We start from the raw sequence: 7,500 nt of genomic DNA, 5'->3' as shown, positions 1-7,500 counted from the left end.
GAAAGCTTGAATGGGGAGAGAAGGACGAGATGGGTGAGGAAACATGAATGGGGTGAAAAAATACTGTGTGTGTGTGTTGACACTAGGAGGAATGAAGAGGACTGGAGGAGGGAGAGAGAGATAGAGAGAGATAAATAGATAGATAGATAGATAGATAGATAGATAGAGAGAGATAGATAGATAGAGAGAGAGAGAGAGAGAGAGAGAGAGAGAGAGAGAGAGAGAGAGAGAGAGAGAGAGAGAGAGGCTGACCACAAAGAAGCTCAGATAAGGAGCAATGCCAAGAATAGGCAGATTTTAACCTCTTTTTCCAGTGAACGCAGGTTAGGCCAAGAAAAGGGAGGTACGAAAGAGGAGTGAGGGAGCTTATAAAAAGGAAAGGAAGAGTTTAAGAGTGGAAGGAAGCAGTGAAAGTGTGGGAGAGAGAGATAAGATGTGGGAGTGAGGCGTGATGGTGTGATATTATGCAACAGTAACTGAAGTTACTACATTGTCATACCTTTAATGTTTATTAACTTCCACCCAGAGAGAGAGAGAGAGAGAGAGAGAGAGAGAGAGAGAGAGAGAGAGAGAGAGAGAGACAGAGACAGACAGAGACAGAGACAGAATATATAAGAGTGAGGGTCCTGTTGTATCATGTGAGTGAGGGTCCTGTTGTATCATTTGAGTGAGGGTCCTGTTGTATCATGTGAGTGAGGGTCCTGTTGTATCATGTGAGTGAGGGTCCTGTTGTATCATGTGAGTGAGAGTCCTGTTGTATCATGTGAGTGAGGGTCCTGTTGTATCATGTTAGTGAGGGTCCTGTTGTATCATGTGAGTGAGGGTCCTGTTGTATCACGTGAGTGAGGTTTCTGTTGTATCATGTGAGTGAGGGTACTGTTGTATCATGTGAGTGAGGGACCTGTTGTATCTTGTGAGTGAGGGTCCTATTGTATCATGTGAGTGAGGGTCCTGTTGTATCATGTGAGTGAGGGTCCTGTTGTATCATGTGAGGATCATGTTGTATCATGTGAGTGATGGTCCTGTTGTATCAGGTGAGTGAGGGTACTGTTGTATCATGTGAGTGAGGGACCTGTTGTATCATGTGAGTGTGAGTCATGTTGTATCATGTGAGTGAGGGTCCTGTTGTATCACGTGAGTGAGGGTCCTGTTGTATCATGTGAGTGAGGGACATGTGAGTGAGGGTCTGTTGTATCATGTGAGTGAGGGTCCTGTTGTATCATGTGAGTGAGGGTCCTGTTGTATCATGTAAGTGAGGGTCCTGTTGTATCATGTGAGTGAGGGTAATGTTGTATCATGTGAGTGAGGGTCCTGTTGTATCACGTGAGTGAGGGTCCTGTTGTATCATGTGAGTGAGGGACCTGTTGTATCATGTGAGTGAGGGTCCTGTTGTATCATGTGAGTGAGGGTCCTGTTGTATCATGTAAGTGAGGGTCCTGTTGTATCATGTGAGTGAGGGTAATGTTGTATCATGTGAGTGAGGGTCCTGTTGTATCATGTGAGTGAGGGTCCTGTTGTATCATGTGAGTGAGGGTCATGTTGTATCATGTGAGTGAGAGTCCTGTTGTATCATGTGAGTGAGGGTCCTGTTGTATCATGTGAGTGAGGGTCCTGTTGTATCATGTTAGTGAGGTTCCTGTTGTACCATGTGAGTGAGGGTACTGTTGTATCATGTGAGTGAGGGACCTGTTGTATCTTGTGAGTGAGGGTCCTATTGTATCATGTGAGTGAGGGTCCTGTTGTATCATGTGAGTGAGGGTCCTGTTGTATCATGTGAGGATCATGTTGTATCATGTGAGTGAGGGTCCTGTTGTATCAGGTGAGTGAGGGTACTGTTGTATCATGTGAGTGAGGGACCTGTTGTATCATATGAGTGTGAGTCATGTTGTATCATGTGAGTGAGGGTCCTGTTGTATCATGTGAGTGAGGGTCCTGTTGTATCATGTGAGTGAGGGACCTGTTGTATCATGTGAGTGAGGGTCCTGTTGTATCATGTGAGTGAGGGTCCTGTTGTATCATGTAAGTGAGGATCCTGTTGTATCATGTGAGTGAGGGTAATGTTGTATCATGTGAGTGAGGGTCCTGTTGTATCATGTGAGTGAGGGTCCTGTTGTATCATGTGAGTGAGGGTCATGTTGTATCATGTGAGTGAGGGTCCTGTTGTATCATGTGAGTGAGGGACCTGTTGTATCATGTGAGTGAGGGTCCTGTTGTATCATGTGAGTGAGGGTCATGTTGTATCATGTGAGTGAGGGTCATGTTGTATCATGTGAGTGAGGGTCATGTTGTATCATGTGAGTGAGGGTCTTGTTGTATCATGTGAGTGAGGGACCTGTTGTATCATGTAAGTGAGGGTCATGTTGTATCATGTGAGTGAGAGTCCTGTTGTATCATGTGAGTGAGGGTCCTGTTGTATCATGTGAGTGAGGGTCCTGTTGTATCATGTTAGTGAGGTTCCTGTTGTACCATGTGAGTGAGGGTACTGTTGTATCATGTGAGTGAGGGACCTGTTGTATCTTGTGAGTGAGGGTCCTATTGTATCATGTGAGTGAGGGTCCTGTTGTATCATGTGAGTGAGGGTCCTGTTGTATCATGTGAGGATCATGTTGTATCATGTGAGTGAGGGTCCTGTTGTATCAGGTGAGTGAGGGTACTGTTGTATCATGTGAGTGAGGGTCCTGTTGTATCATGTGAGTGAGAGTCATGTTGTATCATGTGAGTGAGGGTCCTGTTGTATCATGTGAGTGAGGGTCCTGTTGTATCATGTGAGTGAGGGACCTGTTGTATCATGTGAGTGAGGGTCCTGTTGTATCATGTGAGTGAGGGTCCTGTTGTATCATGTAAGTGAGGATCCTGTTGTATCATGTGAGTGAGGGTAATGTTGTATCATGTGAGTGAGGGTCCTGTTGTATCATGTGAGTGAGGGTCCTGTTGTATCATGTGAGTGAGGGTCATGTTGTATCATGTGAGTGAGGGTCCTGTTGTATCATGTGAGTGAGGGACCTGTTGTATCATGTGAGTGAGGGTCCTGTTGTATCATGTGAGTGAGGGTCATGTTGTATCATGTGAGTGAGGGTCATGTTGTATCATGTGAGTGAGGGTCATGTTGTATCATGTGAGTGAGGGTCTTGTTGTATCATGTGAGTGAGGGACCTGTTGTATCATGTAAGTGAGGGTCCTGTTGTATCATGTAAGTGAGGGTCCTGTTGTATCATGTGAGTGAGGGTCATGTTGTATCATGTGAGTGAGGGTCATGTTGTATCATGTGAGTGAGGGTCATGTTGTATCATGTGAGTGAGGGTCCTGTTGTATCATGTGAGTGAGGGTCATGTTGTATCATGTGAGTGAGGGTCCTGTTGTATCATGTGAGTGAGGGTCATGTTGTATCATGTGAGTGAGGGTCCTGTTGTATCATGTGAGTGAGGGTCATGTTGTATCATGTGAGTGAGGGTCCTGTTGTATCATGTGAGTGAGGGTCCTGTTGTATCATGTGAGTGAGGGTCCTGTTGTATCATGTGAGTGAGGATCCTGTTGTATCATGTGGGTGAGGATCCTGTTGTATCATGTGAGTGAGGATCCTGTTGTATCATGTGAGTAAGGGTCCTGTTGTATCATGTGAGTGAGGGTCCTTCCTGTTGTATCATGTGAGTGAGGGTCATGTTGTATCATGTGAGTGAGGTTCCTGTTGTATCATGTGAGTAAGGGTCCTGTTGTATCATGTGAGTGAGGGTCCTTCCTGTTGTATCATGTGAGTGAGGGTCCTTCCTGTTGTATCATGTGAGTGAGGGTCATGTTGTATCATGTGAGTGAGGGTCCTGTTGTATCATGTGAGTGAGGGTCCTGTTGTATCATGTGAGTGAGGGTCCTTCCTGTTGTATCATGTGAGTTAACTGTGTATTCTCCTCGACATAATCTTCTCTAACATCGTACACATTTGTTTTGGTGCTGATGTGAGTGGTGATTATCACTCCAGTGTTAAAAATTGAACTCAAATGTAAAATTTTCTATGTAAGTGTCCTTAAAACATGTTAATTATAAATCATAATGCTAGAATGACAAGAGTGACTTGTGAATATGGTGGCAGGTTAATCAATTATGCACAGGAAATAAGTACAATGACGAAAAGTGAAGAAGAAAAGGAATGTGGAGTATATAGTCATGACGAGGGTGTATGTAGCAGTAAGAGGTTGGTGGGTGTATGTAGCAGTAAGAGGTTGGTGGGTGTATGTAGCAGTAAGAGGTTGGTGGGTGTATGTAGCAGTAAGAAGTTGGTTGGTGTATGTAGGAGTAAGAGGGTGATGGGTGAATGAAGGAGTAAGAAGGTGGTGGGTGTATGAAGGAGTAAGAGGGTGGTGGGTGTATGAAGGAGTAAGAAGGTGGTGGGTGTATGAAGGAGTAAGAGGGTGGTGGGTGTATGAAGGAGTAAGAGGGTGGTGGGTGTATGAAGGAGTAAGAGGGTGGTGGGTGTATGAAGGAGTAAGAGGGTGGTGGGTGTATGAAGGAGTAAGAGGGTGGTGGGTGTATGAAGGAGTAAGAGGGTGGTGGGTGTATGAAGGAGTAAGAGGGTGGTGGGTGTATGAAGGAGTAAGAGGGTGGTGGGTGTATGAAGGAGTAAGAGGGTGGTGGGTGTATGAAGGAGTAAGAGGGTGGTGGGTGTATGTAGCAGTAAGAGCGTGGTGGGTGTATGAAGGAGTAAGAGGGTGGTGGGTGTATGTAGCAGTAAGAGGGTGGTGGGTGTATGAAGGAGTAAGAGGGTGGTGGGTGTATGAAGGAGTAAGAGGGTGGTGGGTGTATGAAGGAGTAAGAGGGTGGTGGGTGTTTAAAGGAGTAAGAGGGTGGTGGGTGTATGTAGCAGTAAGAGGGTGGTGGGTGTATGAAGGAGTAAGAGGGTGGTGGGTGTTTAAAGGAGTAAGAGGGTGGTGGGTGTATGTAGCAGTAAGAGGGTGGTGGGTGTATGTAGCAGTAAGAGGGTGGTGGGTGTATGTAGCAGTAAGAGGGTGGTGGGTGTATGAAGGAGTAAGAGGGTGGTGGGTGTTTAAAGGAGTAAGAGGGTGGTGGGTGTATGTAGCAGTAAGAGGGTGGTGGGTGTATGAAGGAGTAAGAGGGTGGTGGGTGTATGAAGGAGTAAGAGGGTGGTGGGTGTATGTAACAGTAAGAGGGTGGTTGGTGTATGTAGCAGTAAGAGGGTGGTGGGTGTATGTAACAGTAAGAGGGTTACGTGGAGGTTACCTGGAGGTTATTCCAGGGATCAACGCCCCCGCGGCCCGGACCATGACCAGGCCTCCCGATGGATCAGGGCCTGATCAACTAGGCTGTTACTGCTGGCCGCACGCAGTCCAACGTACGAGCCACAGCCCGGCTGATCCGGCACTGACTTTAGGTATCTGTCCAGCTCTCTCTTGAAGGCAGCCAGGGTGGTGGGTGTATGTAGCAGTAAGAGGGTGGTGGGTGTCTGAAGGAGTAAGAGGGTGATGGGTGTATGTAGCAGTAAGAGGGTGGTGGGTGTATGTAGCAGTAAGAGGGTGGTGGGTGTATGAAGGAGTAAGAGGGTGGTGGGTGTATGTAGCAGTAAGAGGGTGGTTGGTGTATGAAGGAGTAAGAGGGTGGTGGGTGTATGTAGCAGTAAGAGGGTGGTGGGTGTATGAAGGAGTAAGAGGGTGGTGGGTGTATGAAGGAGTAACAAGGTGGTGGGTGTATGAAGGAGTAAGAGGGTGGTGGGTGTATGTAGCAGTAAGAGGGTGGTGGGTGTATGAAGGAGTAAGAGGGTGGTGGGTGTTTAAAGGAGTAAGAGGGTGGTGGGTGTATGTAGCAGTAAGAGGGTGGTGGGTGTATGTAGCAGTAAGAGGGTGGTGGGTGTATGTAGCAGTAAGAGGGTAGTGGGTGTATGAAGGAGTAAGAGGGTGGTGGGTGTATGAAGGAGTAAGAGGGTGGTGGGTGTATGTAGCAGTAAGAGGGTGGTGGGTGTATGTAGCAGTAAGAGGGTGGTGGGTGTATGAAGGAGTAAGAGGGTGATGGGTGTATGTAGCAGTAAGAGGGTGGTGGGTGTATGAAGGAGTAAGAGGGTGGTGGGTGTATGTAGCAGTAAGAGGGTGATGGGTGTATGTAGCAGTAAGAGGGTAGTGGGTGTATGTAGCAGTAAGAGGGTGGTGGATGTATGTAGCAGTAAGAGGGTGGTGGGTGTATGTAGCAGTAAGAGGGTGATGGGTGTATGTAGCAGTAAGAGGGTAGTGGGTGTATGTAGCAGTAAGAGGGTGATGGGTGTATGTAGCAGTAAGAGGGTAGTGGGTGTATGTAGCAGTAAGAGGGTGGTGGATGTATGTAGCAGTAAGAGGGTGGTGGGTGTATGTAGCAGTAAGAGGGTGGTGGGTGTATGTAGCAGTAAGAGGGTGGTGGGTGTTTGTAGCAGTAAGAGAGTGGTGGGTGTATGTAGCAGTAAGAGGGTAGTGGGTGTATGAAGGAGTAAGAGGGTGGTGGGTGTATGAAGGAGTAAGAGGGTGGTGGGTGTATGAAGGAGTAAGAGGATGGTGGGTGTATGTAGCAGTAAGAGGGTGGTGGGTGTATGAAGGAGTAAGAGGGTGGTGGGTGTATGTAGAAGTAAGAGGGTGGTGGGTGTATGAAGGAGTAAGAGGGTGGTGGGTGTATGAAGGAGTAAGAGGGTGGTGGGTGTATGTAGCAGTAAGAGGGTGGTGGGTGTATGTAGCAGTAAGAGGGTGGTGGGTGTATGAAGGAGTATGAGGGTGGTGGGTGTATGTAGCAGTAAGAGCGTGGTGGGTGTATGAAGGAGTAAGAGGGTGGTGGGTGTATGTAGCAGTAAGAGGGTGGTGGGTGTATGTAGCAGTAAGAGGGTGGTGGGTGTATGTAGCAGTAAGAGGGTGGTGGGTGTATGAAGGAGTAAGAGGGTGGTGGGTGTATGAAGGAGTAAGAGGGTGGTGGGTGTATGTAGCAGTAAGAGGGTGGTGGGTGTATGTAGCAGTAAGAGGGTGGTGGGTGTATGAAGGAGTAAGAGGGTGATGGGTGTATGTAGCAGTAAGAGGGTGGTGGGTGTATGAAGGAGTAAGAGGGTGATGGGTGTATGTAGCAGTAAGAGGGTAGTGGGTGTATGTAGCAGTAAGAGGGGGGTGGATGTATGTAGCAGTAAGAGGGTGGTGGGTGTATGTAGCAGTAAGAGGGTGGTGGGTGTATGTAGCAGTAAGAGGGTGGTGGGTGTTTGTAGCAGTAAGAGAGTGGTGGGTGTATGTAGCAGTAAGAGGGTAGTGGGTGTATGAAGGAGTAAGAGGGTGGTGGGTGTATGAAGGAGTAAGAGGGTGGTGGGTGTATGAAGGAGTAAGAGGATGGTGGGTGTATGTAGCAGTAAGAGGGTGGTGGGTGTATGAAGGAGTAAGAGGGTGGTGGGTGTATGTAGCAGTAAGAGGGTGGTGGGTGTATGAAGGAGTAAGAGGGTGGTGGGTGTATGTAGCAGTAAGAGGTTGGTGGGTGTATGTAGCAGTAAGAGGGTGGTGG

This window comes from Cherax quadricarinatus, chromosome 22 (genome assembly GCF_038502225.1).
Source record: "Cherax quadricarinatus isolate ZL_2023a chromosome 22, ASM3850222v1, whole genome shotgun sequence".
Taxonomy (NCBI): domain Eukaryota; kingdom Metazoa; phylum Arthropoda; class Malacostraca; order Decapoda; family Parastacidae; genus Cherax; species Cherax quadricarinatus.
This window is presented reverse-complemented; position numbering follows the sequence as displayed.